Source organism: Peromyscus leucopus, chromosome 5 (assembly GCF_004664715.2).
Source record: "Peromyscus leucopus breed LL Stock chromosome 5, UCI_PerLeu_2.1, whole genome shotgun sequence".
NCBI lineage: Eukaryota > Metazoa > Chordata > Mammalia > Rodentia > Cricetidae > Peromyscus > Peromyscus leucopus.
Genome location: NC_051067.1, coordinates 70,192,355 through 70,212,252, shown reverse-complemented (window position 1 = coordinate 70,212,252; position 19,898 = coordinate 70,192,355). Strand labels below are relative to the sequence as shown.

At 41.1% G+C, this 19,898-nt stretch overlaps 1 protein-coding gene across 2 annotated transcripts in view; it reads left to right on the top strand.

The window, feature by feature from the left end:
• Nebl (nebulette) overlaps window positions 1-19,898 on the top strand; it is a 358,786-nt gene that overhangs the window by 179,103 nt on the left and 159,785 nt on the right. The window lies entirely within an intron of this gene.

Below are 19,898 nucleotides of genomic sequence, written 5' to 3'. Positions count from 1 at the left end.
AGCTAGCCAACTTGTCACCACTAAAGTCATCAAGAGAAGCCATGTCTTTAAGAATGAGACACAATTTAAGCAAACTATGTCTTATGCATGAAAGCCTTAGTACATTTTGGATGCCTATTCAAGAGATTAAGTATCAGCAAAAATGACCCAGTAGACAAATTATCCATTATACAGCAACATGGTATAATGTCCTAGAAAATGCAGATCAATTTTTATCTGTTTAACAAGCATTAAGTCTAACCAGTGCCTAAGAAATACATGATTCAGGAATAGAGTTTTTTTTTAAACAAAGTCTCAGATATATCCCTATTGGTGAAATTATTAAGGCCACTTTACATAATTAAAAGGGAGGTTTATTTAGTGGCGTAACTTACAAATGAAGGGATAGGTAGGTTGCAGGGTCTAGGAAAGGCGTGGCACAGTCCGGCGGTGTTCCCTGGAGAACTCTGCTTGGTTTACCTCCAGCATCCAGGGTCCAGGAACCAAGAGAGGCGGCGCATCCGGATCTTGGGTCTTCAGGGTCCTCTCTTGGCCCCGCCTTGTAGGCATGACAGTTACCGAAGCCTCAGTGGGGGTTGGAACTTCCAGATCAAGGTTGGAATGGCTACCCACTACATATCCCATACTGAACTTAAACTAGCTATGTACCCAGGCTGACCTCAATTCTTTAAGTAGCCCAGCCTCAATCTCAGAATCTTCCTGCCTCAGCCTGCCAAGTGCTGAGATTACATGCCTGGCTGGGGAATAGATTTTTAAATACAAATAAATAATGTTATATTGGGCTTGATAAAAGAGGACCTCAAAGACAGTAAGTCAGTAACATCCTTTTAAAAGGGGGCAGTTGTTAATAATTCTTGTAATTGAATGAGACAAGAAGTTCTTGTAAACATGAAGCAGGTGCTTGGGTTACTGCTCCATGTCTCAATTTAGTGCTTGGAAAGAGCACACATTTGCATCATGAGTATCATTTATTCATTTTTAAAGTTCAAGTAAGTTTCGGTTAGATTATATCATGAAACTAATACTCCAGAAAAACAAGATGTTAAGTCATGTATCTTAACATGAAATGAAGAAGCTAACTTATTTGTTGTGATATAATTGATGCTAGCTTGTCTCAAGAACTATGTGTAAATTATGGGTGTTCACATCTGTGTTTTGACATGTTGAGATAGCTGGAGAATCACAGAATACATTTTTAGCCATTCACATTCATTCATTCAATTTTGTTTTTTCAATGCAGGGGCTGAAACCTGGGGCCGATAAGCTCTTTACCACTGAGCTACATCCCCAGTCCAGAATTTATTTTTTGAAGATGATTTTAGATATCACATGGTCCAGTCCTTTTTAGCCATCACTCAGGGCTATCACAAAGCCAAAAAAAAAAAAAATCCTGAGAGATAACCAAATGGCCTCTTAAAATACTATCAAGATGCCTGTGTTAAGTTATAGACCATGTCCCCTGAGATTGATAAGGAGAGAACAACCATTCTCTTGGATTACTTTTAGCTTGATTATTTTGTTGAGGTCAATGAGATGTGAAATTTCCCATACTGCTAGTCTGATTTCAAAATTGCTATTTGTTTCTTAGTGGGTTAACCTGGTTCTTGACAACAGCTGAGCCAATCTTTGAATGGTTGAATTGCTTTGCATGGTGTTCTAATTAGTTTCTATTGCTGTGAAGAGACACCACGACCACGGCCACTTCTACAAAGGAAAATATTTAATTGAGGTGCCAGCTTAACAGTTTCAGTGGTTTGGTCTATTATCATGGTGGGAGATGGCAGCCATGCAGGGAGACATGGTGCTGGAGAAGTAGCTGAGAATTCAAATCTTGCAGGGAACAGGAAGTGGACTGAGATATTGGGCAGTATCTTGAACATATATAATACTTCAAAACCCCCTCCACAGTGACACACTTTCTCCAACAAGACCACATCTATTCCAACAAAGCCATACTTCCTAATAGTGCCACTCTTTTGGGGGCCATTTTCTTCCAAACCACCACATATGAATTATATATATGGTAAGATGCCAGATGGTCATGTTGTGCTCATTTGGAAAAAGCACACGTGGTCACATATCTACATATGAATCAGAACCTTGCAAGAGGATAGTGAAGTTCTACGGACTGCTCTCCTTGCCAGGTAGCCCTCACGTCCTACTTGGCCTTCCTCTGATGGAGTCCATTTCCCTCAGCAGTGTTCATAAGGCCACAAGATCCAAATCCAGGGTATGAAAATACCCTTAACCTAAAGGGATGTGTATTTAAAATATCTATTACCAAACTAAGTAACAGCAATAAAGGGAATAAAGATATGAAATCATGGATAGCCCCATTGTCTAAGAATCTCATGAGTCTTGAGTTTATTTGTTCCCTGATGCTTTTATATGTGGGACATATGCTTTTCTCTTTCACACATTACTTTTACTATAGTTTATATAGGCTTTAAACAATTAGTGCTGTATCTTATCCTGCAGGTTGTATCTTTACCATTGAGGAGTACATGTAGGTTGTAGTTTGGGGAATGTGTTTGGGAGGTGAGTTTTTTGTTTGTTTGCTTATCTCCTTTTTTTTCTTCTTCATCATTTTAAGACAGGGTTTCTCTGTGTAACAGCCCTGGCTGTCCTGAAGCTTGCTTTGTAGACCAGGCTGGCCTCTTAACTCACAGGGATCTACCTACTACCTCTGCCTTCTGAGTGCTGAGACCAAAGGCGTGCACCACCACACCACGCCTGGTCAAAGTCTGAGAATGCTTGCTTGCTTTTTTTTTTTTTTTTTGCTGTAGGTGTCAACCAGAACAGCAGACTCTTACCCCCTGCCCCCACCCCCATGTTGTTAGTGCTTGAACTCAGAGGTTCCCATCCTAGACAAGCATCCTCATTCAAAGCACTTATACACATTTCTCACTAACCAAGCTGAGGAGGTTGGATTCAAGGAGAAAACATCGCTGGCTAGTATGCTATTTAATTAGCAGCTTTGATTGAGATTTCATGGTAATAAAGTTCATCTGTGCTCTGCTGTTTTATGTAGAGATAATGTGATTAGAGTGTCCTAGACTTTGGTTTGGATTTGAGTATCCCTAGACAGGATTTGAGTCCTCCTTCCTTGATTACCTGGCCCACGAGATGGATTTGCTGAGTTCTACTTCAGATGAAAGGAAGTCTAGAACTGTGGAAATGTTTTGAAAAATTGCATTTTTTAAAAAAAAAAGACCAAGTTTGGCATGGCATGGTCAAGCCAGGTTGCAGTGAGCAAGTGTCGAGGAATAAGTGACAGGAGATGCTCTGGGTTTTCTTCTATACACTGGTTATAGTTTAGCTATGTTTTCCTGTGTGTTCAACAGAGGTTTATTTGCTGAAAACTGCTCTCCAATAGTGGAGACTTTAGGCAGGAAAGATAACTAGGTAGTGGGGCACTGGCATGGGAGGGGATCGGGGCTGGTCAGGCTGACTGGCTTAATTCCCACAAAAATGGGGTATGAAGCCTGGTGTCTTCCTTGACTGACTTTGCTAGAAGCTCTTCCCATCCCTGGCTGCATGCCCGTCCACCACTGTGAAACTTTCCATCATGCTGTTGCTGTGGTCATCAGACAGATCCTCACCGGGGCCAAACAAATGTACATCCAGACTTGTGGACCTCCAAATTGTGAACCAAATAAACCTCTTCATAAATTCCTTAGCTCCAGGTGCTTATGATAGCAATACACAAGGAAAACAACTCAAAATGAGACAAGGACCCCAGCTTATGGAACCCTCCATGGGCCTGGGAAGAAGGTTCAGTGGGTAAAGCTCTTGCTGCTCGTGCACAAGGACTTGAATGTGGGTTCTCAGAGCTCACATGAAGTCAGATAGAGTAGCACAGTAGCTGAATCCAGCCTTCCTTGTGTGAGATAGGAAGCAGACACAGACTTCCTGGAAGCTCACAGCCAGCTAGACTGGTATATGCAGTTCTCAGCACCGATATCAGAGGCTGACTTCAACCTCCACATGTGTGTTGTGGCATGCCTGTGTGCTCTCTGTGTCCCTCTGTGTATCTGCTTCTCTCTCTCTCTCTCTCTCTCTCTCTCTCTCTCTCTCTCTCATATTCATATATATATATATATATATATATATATATATATATATATATATATATATAAAATGTTTCTTTTTTTTTCTAGCTTAAAAGTCAAATTCTGCCAGGCAATGGTGGCGCACGGCTTTAATCCCAGCACTCGGGAGGCAGAGCCAGGTGGATCTCTGTGAGTTCGAGGCCAGCCTGGGCTACCAAGTGAGCTCCAGGAAAGGCGCAAAGCTACACAGAGAAACCCTGTCTCGGAAAAAAAAAAAAAGTCAAATTCAAAATTTTATAGGGGAAAATTCATTGTAAATCCTGATTAAGCAAAATGCTTCTTGTGGCAAAATCCTCCCCCATTTTCTTTTTTTTAAAGCAGTTTGCCTCCTTTCCAGAAACAATAGTTATTGTTCAATATCTTATCTTGTTTCACACACACACACACACACACACACACACACACACACACACACACAACCCATTCCATTTCATTCCATTAATTTACTTAGTTTTGTACTTTGGGTTCTACCAGATAAATTGACAGCTACACCCTTCAGATGACTTGGAAAAAAGGGTTTTGTTATTAAGTTGAAACAATATCACAGAGGTTTGATTTAAAAAGAGGTCAATGTAGCTTGCACATGCTTGATATTAACTTTTTAAAACTTAATGTTCTTTGTGTACTTGCTTTTAATATAATTGTAATTTTTAGAAGTTTGAAGAACCCTCCCTTTTAAAAAGCTAAATTTTCTGTTGGCTTTTGGATGTTTGCCTAGAAAACCTCATTATTAGAAAGTGCTCTTTCTCCCTTTTATAGGTTTTGATTAAAAGTAAATTACTGAGTAGGCTGTTTAATATTTTTAACCTCTTGATAAACTACATGGATTTACTAAATAGATAAGTTAGGGTCAATTACTTTCTCTTTAAGAAAGTAATTGCTGTGGAAGAATTTTAAGTATGAGCTCCCCAAGGCATTTCAAATGATTATTTGAGTTGATTAACTAAGGTATAACTTACAGTCGACCACAGTGTTTTACTGTGTCTGATACATTTAGTGACAGTGATATTCTGCTCCCTGTGTTGTGTGTGTCCTGTGTAGACTTTGGAGTCTGAAATACCCAACATGAGTGTCTCTGTGTCATTAGTTTGTGGTGGGGCAGATCTGAAGGCCTAGCCATATTCTAATAAGATCAAGTTTTGGGTTCTGGCCCCAGACAGGCCAATTGCTTTAGATTTTCTGTGGCCCATACACAATTAGACTGTACTGCTTATCACTGGGGACCTGGAAAGTTCCTGGCTGTGGAGAACTGGGGTGCTGAAGCAGGACGGCTTTCCAGGCTCGCTGTTACAGCTTCGCTGTTAAGACTTGCCAGAGGTGCGTCAGCAAGCTCCCTTTTAGCACTCCCATGATTTTTGAAAACACATAATTTCAAATGGAGCAACACGTAGATTGAGTTATCATTGGTGTCAGGGTTATCTGAAGAGTCAGAGTCTCAGGGCAATTATTCTCACCGTCTCTCCCCTCGAAGTCTCTGGATGATTTTATGGAGCAGATAGTAAGGTATTGCTGCCCCCAGGAGCCCCGGAGAAGATCGGATTGCATCACCTTGCCAGCGAAGGGTTGAGCTGCTTTCACCGCTTGCTCTCGGGCTGTCTGTGTTCTCAGCTGCAGGATCACTGCCCAATGTACCCGCTTCTGAGCTCAGCCCGTTCTTTACTCTTTATTGAAACTGGATCCCAGGTGCAGATTGTAGTGACCATCTGAGGTTGTATGGTGGTCCACTTTACGTTCAAACCTCTGTAAAATTTGGGCATAGTCATCTTGTTATCAGAAATTTATCCGTCATTGTTTTGAATGGATACTCCTCTTATTTCCTTTCCTTGGAGATGGAAATGTCAATATGTTGCCAAGGCCTGTGTCAAACTCCTGAGCATCAGCCTCCTGAGTAGCAGAGAATACAGGCTTGCACTTTTCATACCTGGGTTTTTAATGAACATTTAAAAAATATTTTATTTTTATTTCATGTGTATTGGTATTTGGCCTGCATGTATGTGTCTGTGAGGGAGTCAGATCCACTGGAACTTAAGTTACAGACACTTTGAGCTGCCATGTGGGTGCTGGGAATTGAACTCTGGTCCTCCAGAAGAACAGCCAATTCTCTTAACCACTGAGCCATCTCTCCAGCCCCCTTAATGGGCATTTTAAAAGAAAACTGTAGTTGAAAAACAAAACTCTAAGTTGGCTAGGAACACAATACCCAAAGATAATGAACACAGATATTTTTGAGGAAATGCATAATAAGTACTTCTTTTTTCTCTCTCCCCCCACCTCCCTTCACTCCCTCCTTCCTCTTTCTTCTTCTTCTTTCTTTCTTTCCTTTTCTTCTCCTTCTCCTTCTCCTCCTCCTCCTCCTCTTTCTTCTTCTTCGTTAGGGATTAGACATAGCACCTTAAACACACCACACCAGCACTACCACCCAACTGCACTCCAAGCCCAATTGTAAGAATTTTTGATTACCTTTGCCAATGTGCTAAGTGGTGGCAATATTTTAAAAAGATGTTTGTCTGTCCCCATGTTTTGGAATTTAGCATAATGAAGAAAATATCTTTCAACAGAAAGAGGGGATCATGAGTAGACACTGCTAATTCGTAGTTATCTTGTTTCTAGCCTTCTTGTTAGAAGATCCCACTTCTGGAAACTGCCTTAAATAATATTTTGGCTGTATTTTTAATTTATTTTGCTTTGATGTGATTTTCACATTATCAGCAGCTTGAATAATGACACCCTGAATAATTCTAGAAAACTGAATTCTTGCTTGGGTTAAACTGTTTTGCAAAGAAAAGTCAGGACCCCCTTGTTAAAAGTAATGCTTTCAATCAACAGCAGTTATTGCATTTCTACTCACAAACATGCTTTTATCATTTTATTTATGTGAACTTGTTTGGGGAAAGGACTTCACTCTGAGGATTTGTTAAAAAAGTTGTTTGTTAGATGACTCAACGCTGAGGTGTTTATTTCATAGGCCTGATGTTCTGAATTTGATCCTGGAACCCCTGTGAAAGTGAAGGAAGAGAATGGATCCCACTGTAACGTTCTCTGACATGCATCACACACAACAATAACAATATAACTAAATGTTTCAGAGGTGCTTGATGGTGATTTCTGGGGTTCTGTAACTACACAGTGCCTTCTCAAGCCTTATGCAAATACTCTGTCCATTAGTGTGGTAAGTAGACTTCGGTCACAAGCAGCTGTATTAAGTCTTGGCCTGGAAAATGGAGCCAATGATACTGAGAAGAAAGCAGTCTAGGAGACTCCAAAGCCGTTTAGATGTTTGTATGCTGATAACGTGTAGACAGTGATTTACTTAGGACCGACCGCTTGTTGCTGGTGCAGGGTATCTCACCGTCAGCGAACATCAGTTGTTGGCACTGATGCCCGAGTCTGGGAGTGAAGTTGGTGTTTGGGAAAGGCTGCCAAAAGGGGCTCGGATATGTCCCATCTCCCAGCTCTGTGTCTTCTTTTCAGTCTGGTCTGCTTTGTGGTAGCAATGTGGCTGCTACACCTTCAGCCTACATCTTTCTAGTTGCCAGGCCTGTGGAAGAGAGGTGCCTGGGAAATAGTGCCCTGGGTGCCCCCAGCCCTAACTGGCTCTTCTGTTACTGAGATGTAAATGTGGTGCTCTAGTTAGTTTCAAATTATTTCTCTCTAGAGAAAGCAGTATTTTCAATGGGATACAGAGTAGATGTTCCCCAAACAAAAGGTGATGGAGGCTGGGTACTCAAGGAATTCTCACCTCCTTAAAAAGCAGTAGTTTCATGTTTATTGTGAAAGGCTAGTTAGGAAGGAAGTAACTCAGGCTTGGCTTTTTTTTTTTTTTTTTTCCTGAAACCAACAACAGAATGACTTTGTTTTGTTCCCTCCCTCCCTCTCTCCCTCCCTTCCTCTTTCCCTCCCCTCTCTCTTTTCTGTCTGTCAGTGTCTGTCTCTGTCTCTGTCTGTCTGTCTCTCTCTCTTTCTCTCTCCTTCTCTCTCTTCCTCCCCTCTCTGTCTGTCTGTCTCCCTCTCTCCCTGTCTCTCTATCTCTCGCCACTTGGGGCAGACATCCTTCTCTCAGGATGTGCCCTTGGTTTAGTAGGCCTGTGTTTGAACTTCATGTCTTTCCCAGCCAGTGGTGCTCAGGACACAGGGGATCTGAGCTGGTACTTGCAGAGTAAGACAGTGTTTTTCAATAACTACTGTATAAGCAATATATATTCTTTGACTCATAAACTAAGCTTATCTAAATTATTCTAACAGTCAACAATTTGATATTTTCTAAGATCAGAATTAGGTTCAAACCAGCCCATTCCAGGTCTCAGAGTCTTATCAGAAAAACTGTTTATTCAAAGCTCCCTTGCTAAAAATCCAGTTTTAACACAGGTGGCTGAATTTCCCACAGAGCAATAGTTCCCGTATCACCCCGGGAGCTGCTCTGTTTGTCTGTTTGCACTTCCACCAGCTCTCTCTTAGCTCTCCGAAGTACCCACTGTATTAGCTACCTTTTGGCTCACTGTGACAAATACAGGGCAGAAGCAATTTCAGGAAGCCAAGGTTCATTTGGGCTCACAGGTGCCGGGATTACTTCAGCTAACTGTAGTGGCACCAGCGTGGTGGTGGAGGGGCCCTGTCTCTGACAGTAGGATCACATGGTGATGGGTCTGCACGCACTTGAACCAGGAGACAGACAGCGTAACGGGAAGAGTCAGGGATAATACACCCCCAATGAACTGTGTCACAATGTCCCAAAGGGTCCCTAACCTCCCAAAATAAAGCTGCTAGCTGTCCACCAACCTTTTAGACACAAGAGTCTCGGGGAGGGGGGGTGCATTTTATAACCCAATCATAACACCAAGACTTCCCAAACTCTTGTGATTCTTAAGTGTCTCATCACCTCTCCTTGTCAATTTTACCAAGAATCACGACAAGTACAGTAGCACACAGACACGGCACCCTCATCCTGATAAACAGTACACCTTTGGCTATTACTGATCTGTCTTCATTAAGAAAATTAAGAGGACTTGGTGTCGTGATTTGAATATTTCAGCCTGGCTGAACCTTTTCTGGGACTGGGATTAAAAAGCCTCAACTAGGAGAGAGAGAGAGAGATGTTTATGGTTGGATGAAATTAAATCTAATTTTGAGTTTGCCCTTTAATTAGATGATTGCCTAGCTCATTACATTTAAAAATATTTAATTCCCTATTTTTTGGGTAGTGTTTTCATTAATTTTGTGAGCCAGAGCATTTACACTAAAGAACAAACAATAGATTTTTTTTTAAAAAACAGGGTTTATTGGGTTGGGGAGAATGGTCAGCTGGTAAAGTGTTTGCTGTGCAAGTGAAGGGATCCCCCTAAAAACGGAGTGGACACGGCGATGCGTGCTTGTAATCCCAGTGCCGGGGAGCGGGACAGGCAGATCCCCTGGGTGTGCGAGGCAGACAGCCTAACCCAGCCCATGAGCTCCAGATCAGTGAGAGACCCTGTTCCAAAAGCCAGCATGGCTGGCTCCTGAGGACCAACAACGGTGACTGACTTCTGACCTCTACCCATGTTTTTAAGATGATTAATTTTTGAAAAAAATGTTTTTTGTTCGCATATATTAATTATACACGATAATGATTACTATTGTGACAGTTTCGTTCATGTCCATAATGAATTTTGATCAAATGATAATGTTTTTAATGTGACCCATCACCTACTATTTTTCCTATCTGTCCTGTGCAAATACTAGCAGGGAGCTATCTGAGGCTGTGTTGATCCTTGCATACCAATACTGCACTAGGAAATGGTGTTTTGTAACATCGCTGTATGTGTTGCTGCGTTCTGTAGTAGGCCCAGGACTGTCAAAGGCATCATTCTGATGCTTTAGTTACATTTGCCTTTTAAGCTTAAGTGCTAGTTGGAGCGGATAAACACCATTGATTTCACAATGCTTTTCAACCCTGATGTGGAGCCTTTTGGTTGATTTGATCTCAGGCCGGAGAATCGGAGCAGTGATTGGATTCGGTGGCATGAGACTTTTATCTTGCCCAGCCCTCCTCCCTTTGCAGGGGGCTTTCAGGCCTGGTGTGGCCATCCTCCGGGCTGCAGCCCCAGCTCTTTGTGTAGCTGTTCCCCATTTCCGTGGATATGGTTTGTTACCTCTATTTGCACTGTAACTAGAAATTTGATAAGGTTATGTGCCTGTCAGATGATTTAGATGTCAGGTGCAGATGAAGAAAAGCAGTTTTGACAAGTCAAACGGCGGTGCCAGGAAAGGGGACGAGGATGACCTGCTGGGAGAAGGAAGTACCATCTCTATGGCCTCACTTTCTTTCTCTTTTAACTTGAGGTCACTACTTTAACCTCTTTAATTTGTCCCTTCTTAAGTGGATGTGACACGGTGACTTCTGGCTTCTATCTAAAGGGCATTGAAATGGAGGCTTGCCTTGGAGGGGAGATGCTGGCATTTAGGGAGATCTGACTTTGAGTATTCTGATAAAAACATCTGGGCCTGGGAACTTTATCTTTGGCTGAAGCTGAGATTAAGGTCTTACTTAGGATACGGGGTTTATTAATGCCAGTGTCTGTTTGCACGTGCGTGCCGTGGAGAGCCTGCATTTTTAGCAAAGCAGCCTCCCTTGTTTTAGGGTTAGGAAAAAGCCAGATGTTCTGTATGTAGCACATGCTTGCTGCCCTGCTTTGCAGTCAGGGCAGGAACTTCCAGGTGGTGACTTGGTGAGTTCCAATTATTAGTTTGTCATGTCCACGGGACAAGGAGCCACAGCACCTTTGATTAATTAGATCTAACTTTCCTAGAGCCCCTTTGCCCTTAATTGATTAAGCAACATGTCTGAGCAGTCTCGATATCTAAGCCCTAGAACAGAGCCCACTGAATGTATTGATTTGTTTTGGCAGCTGTAGCAGGAGAAAATTCCCCATTTTGCAAGTGGTGGGTTAGATGAAGTGACCCCACTAGAGGTTGACACAGCCTCCAGATGCTGCTGGAGTTGGGCTGAAAGTACCTCTAGCATTATGTAATATGGTATTGTGAAGTCACGTAATGAAGGTAGGTTTTAGAGTATAACTCGTCTGTCTTGATATTCACTCTAGCCTGAAAGCCTGATTCAAAGAAATAACAAATTTACATTCAGGGTAGTTTTGTTTGAGTTTATTTAAAGGACTGAAACACACACAATTCTCATAATAGCTCTTGCTACTGATGTATTGATGGTGCTGACAAAGAGAAAACTCAGACCAGATGGTTTCCAAACAGTGGGACCACCTGGCTTGTTGGCAATGCCAACATATTCCTGTTTCTCAAATAGCTATATTCTCACTTACGTGGAAATGTCTGAGTGTGATGTGCATGGGCCCAGGCCGAGTGGCATTCCAAAATCAGGATTATTCAGTGAAGTAAAAGCACCCATGACACCTTCCAACTGACCCCTCTTTCCCATTTAGGATACTCTTAAGAGTCTCATTTTTTTCTTTCTCTTTGTGACTATACAATAAGACAAAAAACAAAACAAAACAAAAAAACAAAAAATAAAACATTGCTTCTTGAGATGTTTATTCTAGAGAGAAAAGAAAATCTCTAAATCCTTCTGGGATATTTACATAGATATGTATTTACCTAGCCCCTCACCATGCATCCACCTAGATGGGGCCTCTCAGCAGCAGACAAGAAGAGACTCCAATTGCCCCTAGAATACCCTGTACTTACTGAGTCATGAGACCTGAACATTCATAGGAAGGAAGGTGAGAAAAGCTAGCAATCAATCTACAGATTGGCTCTCAAAATTAACTATCAAGCCTTGGGCAATTTGCTTGAGCTTTTTGGTATCCCTTTTTTTTCTTGTTGAGCTACTGAATGAACTTAGAGACTTGCAGGACTGCAGACATTTCAGAGTTTCATTTTGAGGTTGGTATCTTAGTTACTCATTTGATGTATGCCTATTGGGCATCTAACTATAGTGTGAGAAGCCATTAAAGAATCAATACTGACTAGTTACTACAACTCACAGGAAGTTTACTTAAGGTCTTGTTTATACTGTTTAAAATATTTTAAAGTCTTTAAAAAGAACTAACACTTAAAGTCATTTTGTTGGAAGTCTTTTGAAGGAAATATCAGTATGTTTTCATTAAAACTTCATTTTCCTTTAAAGGATACTCTGACTTCTAAATGATCTTCAAATTGGCATCTTGAGGATGATGGTGTGGGAGAGCAAAGACTTCAGGGACAGCAGGTCTCAGTTGGAATCTGTGGTTCTGCTATTGCTTTGGTGGCAGTACTAGCCTTGGATTACTAGCCAGTAAGCCTCAGTTTTCTCTATTAGGATTTTTGACTGCATGTCATACAAAATTCAATCCTTATCATGTCAAAACAAAAGAAAACAAAACACTAGTTTGAAGGTAGCAAGTCAAAAGCTCTAGAGTAGCAGTGTGTCTTCCAGGGCTTCTGCAATACCAGGAATCAGAGCCATCAAGACAGGTTGTAGAGCTAAATCTAGCCCTGTGGGTTCTGGCAGTGGCAAGCATAGCCAGGGATAGTTCCTGAGTTTTATATCTTGGAGTTTTAGTTGCCAAAGTGGGAGTCTCTCTTTGTGCTCTGTATCCCAATCTTCAGGTCTCCCAATCTTTTGGTGGCTTGAACTAGCTTAGTTTGAATGATGGTCTTCGGGTTAGTCCATGCTTAAGGACATAGACCATGAAGAAAGTGATGATTCCTAAGAATCCCTGGGTGGATGGAGTAGGGAGTAGGTAGGAGTACGTTTTAGGTGGACCCCATATAGGCTTTCATATATTTCTCAGTATAAAGAATAGTAAAATAGGTCTTTTATAGAGTGATTTTTTTTAATGGTTTATTAAATGCCTGGTACAATGTCTGCTGCCTTCAAGCCCTTAGTAAATGGTAGGTACTATTACATAGCGGAAGACCTGATGCTACCACTTCTTAACACTGACATTGTAATCAACCTGAAGTCGTCACTATTATCAAAACCAAGAGGCTGCTATTTCTAGTATGTTCAGTGGTTTCTTTCCCATGGAAGAACAGAACAAATACTATATTTCTAGTTTAACACAGATTTTTTTAAAATTACCTGCCAGATTTCCTACATGTATATTGCAAACAAATTTTAACTTGAAGAAAATAGTCTTAAGGTTTTTTTTTTTTTTGATTAAAAATGGCTGCTGAGCTCCATCAGTGAGGTTAAAATGGTCAACATGGAAGCATTCCTAGTACCGTCAATGTACACTGTTCATGTGAAGAACAATTCTTTTCAAATAGTTTTACTTCTCATTAGTTTTGACTTTCATTCTTAGGGATTTCCCTCCCCCTTATATTTGAAAACATGGAGGAAGCATGTTTTCCTATAGTTGAGCAGTTTGTGTTTGCCTGATGGAGCATGCCACTGCAGGTGTAGGGGGGCTGTTAGGAGCCATGTTAATGGCATTAGCAATCTGTTAGGAGCTAGCATATGTAAGAGAATAGAACTGTCACTTTCATGAGCTGGGGCACTTGGAGAGTAAGGACAGGCTATTTGATAGTTTCTTATGTTATTTTGTGTTAATTCGACTATTTGTGTACATTTGCTTGATTCCTAGTTTATGGCGATTTCTTTCTTCATCATAGTTGGAATGAAGCTTATGTTCTAAGTTTCTAACCTCTTGATAAATTATTTGTTAATTGGAAACTGCTCATCTCTCAGGCCTTTATAAGTGAAAACAGGTACTTAGGAGCGTTTCTTGTTGTAATTTTTTGTCCTTGATTTAACTATACACAGTGCCTTAGTTCAATTGATTTTAGTAATGTTCTGTGCTGTGTGTGAGTTACGCTGTTGGCATTCAAAAGTCATGATCATGTAGATCTAAAGGATATCTAAAGTCATGTCTAAAGGATAAATAGTTAAAAGGATTTGTGTATTTAGGCACCAGTTTTCTTTGTCAGTGTGGTTTGCTTGTTTGTTTACTTATTATTATTATTATTATTATTATTATTATTATTATTATTATTTTTGCTTTGAATCAACATTTTCACCGTTACCACACTTTGGGCAATGGTACCCCATACCTGCTCACCGTTAATTGGACATATTGATGATTTTGTTGCTATCAGCCATGATATAATAGAATGATGTTTGTGGTGACATGTAGGCTGGGTTACTCTCGATTCTGAGTGATTCTCCTTGTCATTTTATGACACCATTTTGTGAATCTATCATAGGTAACGAAGGGGCTAAATTTGAAGCTGTGCAGCTTACACCCTTCCCTAAGAACTGCTCAGTAGTTTGTATGCCCATCTCTGCCTGTGCACAGAACATTGTTATACCTCATCTGTGTTGAGTTTAACATTTCCCACTTCAGTGTTTTAAAAAAGTTCTCGGATAAATCGCAAAGTAATGTCAGTGAAGTTGCCAGAATGGTGGGATCTCTGCTTTTTGCTACCTTTGTGACGTCAAACTTCCTTCTTCTATACAATGGACCAAAATGCCTACCTGCCAGTTTTTACCTGAGACTCTATGTAAAGAACATTTAAATTTGTGTCTCCTGCATTTATTTATTTCTATTTTGAAGAAAAGAGGATAGCAAGATTTCTCAGCTGCTGATAGCATGGTGCCCACCAAATGGCTGCATACTTCACCTGGGTGTTTAATCACTGGGATAGAGTAAATACTTGCCTCTGGGAATGGGATGCTCAGTGCTCCATACACATTATCTGCTGACGTACCTATCTAGTCTGCATTCCCATGATATGGAAAGTGATCAGTGCAGAACTTGGAACATGGTAGACATTACTGGCTGCTAGGCATTATCATCATCTCATTTAACTATCACACAAAGGTGCTGCCAGTATTTTATTACAGTTATACTTGTTTTGTCCTTGAGGAAGCAAAGTCTCAGAGAGGTTAAACATCCTGCTTGAGGTCACATAGCTAGTCAGGGGTGCGGCTGGGGCACAAGACCAATTTATCCTTGGCTGAGTCTCTCCGTTAACTAATCAGACATAGTCAAGTATCTTGACCATTATGGAGGAGCTGATACAGAAATTAATGAAAACATTATGTATTTTTAGGTTGTTATATATTTAGATTACTTGTTTTGTAATAAAATATAGGCTTCACTTTTGATGAAGAGACCCCTGAATCTGATAGAGTTGGCTGTTATTACATGGAAACCTGAAAAATTTGGAAATATCTCCAAGTGTCTTTATGTTGCTATGGAAGGCTAATTTGAAGACAAGAATTCATGGAAATTACTTTTAATGAATTTTGATTATGTTTTGAAGAGGTAATTATAACTTTCATTTTATTTAATTAACCATGCATTTACAAATTGTGGTAGTAATTTGTAAAAAGCAAATTTACCTTTGAACTCAATTCTTTGACTTAGTATTTGTTAAAATTAACTTCACCTTTAATCAAATTTTCCTGTTTAGTGCTTAATTCCCACAGGGTATTATTGTAGGTGAACCAATGTTTTGCATTTTAGGTTTTAAAAACATAAGACCAAGACCAAATAGTAACCAATCTTGAAGTGGTTATTAAGTCTCTAATGTGTGCACAGCACCAAGCCAATGAAGCATATGGCCCACATTCTCTAGCATCTTGGATTCTATTGAGCCACACAAGGCAGTACCATTTTGCAGATCAAATGAAGAGTTTTGCATGTAGTTTTATGATGCTATATTCCTCACAACCTTCCCGTGAGCAGAATGTGATGCATCTATTGTGTCTTGTAAGGCAGTGGAATTGGTCACTGATCTCATTGTATCAAAAATTAAATCACAAGCACAGGAATATGAATCAGTAGTAAATATGCCCATAGGCTTTAGACTTCTATTAAGCATGTTGCCAACAAGCTGTTTTAAGGCTAAACTCCCCTCTCCTTCTGCCCCGGCCCATTGTGATATGCCCCATGGGTCCCCTTGAACGTCTGATACTCCTCATTAGCTCATGTTTGGAATCCCCTTTATATACATCCTTTCATGCTCTGGATGTTTCCCCCCTACATTTATGCCTCAAGTTTCTGCTGTTAGTCAAATATCTCCATTAGATGAAGGAACTTAGAATGGCTGACTTAACTTTCTGTAAGTGGAGGTTCACTGGCTAGATCACATGTCTTTGGTTCATAAGTGAATCTGCATTTATCAATCTTTATTCACCTACATGTGATTTTAATTTCACCTCTAGGTATAAGGTATATGTACTTGTGCATTACAAGTCTATGTACACAAGCATGCACATATGTGATCATGAACATGTATGCATGCATCTATGTCCATATATCCATACAGATAAATACTCAGAATGCCAATACATGGACAAACATAATATAACAATATTGTATAACATTCTATATTTGAAATTACATTTTTAGTTATTTTGCAAAAAAATACTAAAAACCCAAATGGCCAATTGTGTGACTTTCTTACATTTGACATTAAAATTGCAGTGTGTGTATGTGTGTAAGAGAGAGAGAGAGAGAGAGAGAGAGAGAGAGAGAGAGATATGCTTATAGTTTCAGTACTTGAGAGATTGAGACAGGAGGATAGTGAGTGAGTACAAGGCTAGCTTGTGCTACATAGCAAGATACTGTCTGAAAAAATGTGCATTTTCCCCCAATGTGTCTTTATTTAGTGTTGAATGGATAAGATTATGAAAAAACAAGACTGTGTTACCAGCTTCCCTCCCCAACCAGGTTCTGCACATATTCTTTCTGAGCTCAGGCTGCCATCTTGGATTTTCTTTCTCATCTCCTTGCCTTCCTGTCCCACTTGAAGAGATTGCACAGGAATAGCTGCCTGATAGCTCTCCAGGAAGGCAAGGTCCTGAGGTTGGATCCAGAGCTCAGCTGCATCCTATGGCCTCAGAGGTGCTTGCTGATGGAGGAGCACTGGTGAAGGGTTTCCCACACTGCCAGCCCTGCCTGAGCCCTTGCTTCCCTCCTGTCCCATCCCTCTCCAGAGAGAGCTATTGGAATGAAAGTCAGTTGTGATGTAGCTCTCCTGACGATCTTTTCTCAAGTGGAAGAAAAGGCAGCATCCCTTGGGCATGCACATGGCCACTCTGCGCCCTCATCTTCCTTTCATCTCCTCCTTACTTCCGTTCATATAAGTTCACAGAGCCAAGTAGCCTTCCTCAGCATTCCAAAGGTAGAGCCCTGACACCACCAGGTCCCAAAGTCTGGAAAGCTCTGCTCAGAGGTGAGTGTGGAATTCCTTTTGCTCCCAACCCCTGCAGGGCTTACTGAAAAGTCAACTTCTGTTTGCTGTCTCCTCCCAATGCCCTACAAGGTCAGCATTTCCGACACTGCACATGCCACTGTCTCACATCACTTCCTTTGGAACTTTTCACTGGCATCCCCTTCATTTGATTTAGATGGTGCCTTCTACACCTCTGCGTTGTGATATAAACTCGGTGAGGGTAGGGAGTATTCATTTTTCTTTGAGGTGTTGTTTCCACACCTGGAACAACACCTGACTGAGCAAATGACTGACTAAGTAAAATCTCAAGGGTCCAGAGAATTCCATGCCTTGGAGGCCATTGTTATGTATGCAGTCATCACGATACACTGTTTTTGAGAAACAGTTGAGTAGACAAAAGACCTGATGTCAAAATATTATATGCAATGCTGAGCACAAGGGAAGAAAAAAGCGTTTCTTCTTCCTTTTTCTTTTCTTCCTTCTCTGGGGAAAGGCCAGGAGACGGGCAGCTGATAGGAGGCTCAATAAATACTTGAATCAATGTGTCAGGTGAGTTAATTCATAAGCACACTGTGGTAGCAGTTATTTTCCAAACCTGTGTGCTGAGCTGCGTGTTCTGGCTCTCACCCCTCCCCACGTCCCTCTGGCGGATGCCGGGCCCGTGTAGAAGCCATTTTTCTTTCCTGTTTGTTGAGAAGGCTCTCTGATCTCGAGGTTTGATTAGCGGTCGCCACTCTCTTGTCGGTTCCTCCTCTTTCTTTTTCTCTTTGGCTTTCCCCTTCCTGAAGCATTTGCCAAGCAAGCCACTCCCATGAGCCCCTGCAGGTGTTCTCTGTAGCGGGTAGGATGCAAGTGGGTGGGAGTGTGGAGAAGACAGTTGACTAATGGCTCCCTGGCTCCCTGGATGTAGTAAACAAATACTGGGTGGTCGGCGCTTGAGTGGGTGTCGAGAGTGTACCGCACGATTACAAAGGAAGAAACAGCTTCTAAAACACCGAGAAGCATTTACAGGGAAGATCGCACACTTTCCAAACAAGTCACTTGCGTAGGCAGGCCCAAACCTAACTGTGCGTCGGTGTCTGGTGAATGTGGCGAGGAGGACAGCCGGATGCTAATCAGTCCCACACTTACAATGGCAGTGTTCAGTGCATTTTCTCTTTTATTTCTTTCTCTGGAAATCAGTATTTAAGACAAACATCAGAAAGAATGAATTATGGTGCTTTCTCTGAAGCTGCTGAGGGATGGAAGGGTTTGACTTGTAGACCGGCCTCCCTGGAAGGAAGGTCTCCATACTTGTTATCATTACCTTGTGGTCTTTTCAGATCTGCGTTAATTTACAACGCTGTCTCTCACTGTGCTCACTACCAGCAAAGCTGACTGGCCTCCCTTAGCAAACTGATAACTGAGAGCGTGCTTTGGGCCTGTGTGTCTTCACACTTGTGCCCGATGCCTTGGTGAATGCTGGGAGAGTGAGGTTAGAAGGCCACGCTCACTCAGCATTTTCTCTGCAATAAAAATATAACCATTTATTGGATCACTTATTTATGGCAATAACTAAAGTAAAGGTCTTAGGACTTTTAGGAATTTATGGAGAATATTAAGGAAACTGTGGAGAGAAAATTAGATATTCCTAAGCTGAAACTGATGAATTTCTAAAAAATTTGTTTTTAATCAAGGTTTTAAATTTTTTTTCTTTCAAGCTCACCTGGCCAAAGAAAATCTTCCAGTAGCCTCAAGGCTAAGGATACTTGGCAGGATTGAGTTTATTAATGTGGGTGCCCTTCAGTGAAATGGTCCCACTAAGAGAACTTTCAAACCTATTCAGGATCCACATTTGCAACAAACCCATAATAATTTAACTGTTAACTTGAGGCTTTTACTTCTGAATGCAAAACAGACATGCGGTTCCATTGTTCTTGATTTGGGCTTTAGAAAAAAAAGGAAGATATTAATGTGAACGCATAGTCATTAACAAGTGTTTCGCTGGTGGTACAAACTGTCCCTGGACAAGTAACAGGAGACAGACTTCGTAGAGTTTATCTGTGGTTGTTCCAGCCCCCAGCTCCCTATTAGTCTGTTTCTTTTAACTTACTGGCAGTGCTGGGATTGAACCCAGGCTTTGACCTTGCTAAGGCTACATCCCAGTCTGCTCCACTAACACCCTTTTTTTTTTTTTAAATAAAAAAAGACAGACTCTCACTGTGTAGGTCAGGCTTATCTGGAACACGGTCCTCCTGCCTTACCTTCTGAATGCTGGGATTACAGGATTGTGTCCCAACACACACAAGCATCTTCGTAGCTCTGCACACAGCATACCAAGGGTCAGTGGGAGGAACTTTCTAATTCTGAAGTGTGGCCTTCTTTATAAATATTTTCATAAGTATTTATCTACTCGACATCTGTCAGTGTACAGTGTAATCGCATCCATATGCTTTACTGTATGACATAGAAGGGAATTTTGTACAGGCAGGGCTGGCTGTTCATTTGTGTCCCTCCTACTCAGGGCAGCCCAGGCTCCAAGTATTGCCTTTTCTCTGACAAGATGGGCCTTGTACTATATTTATAATATTAAATATAATATTTAATTTCCTTTTTCTACTTTTTTCTTCTTCAATG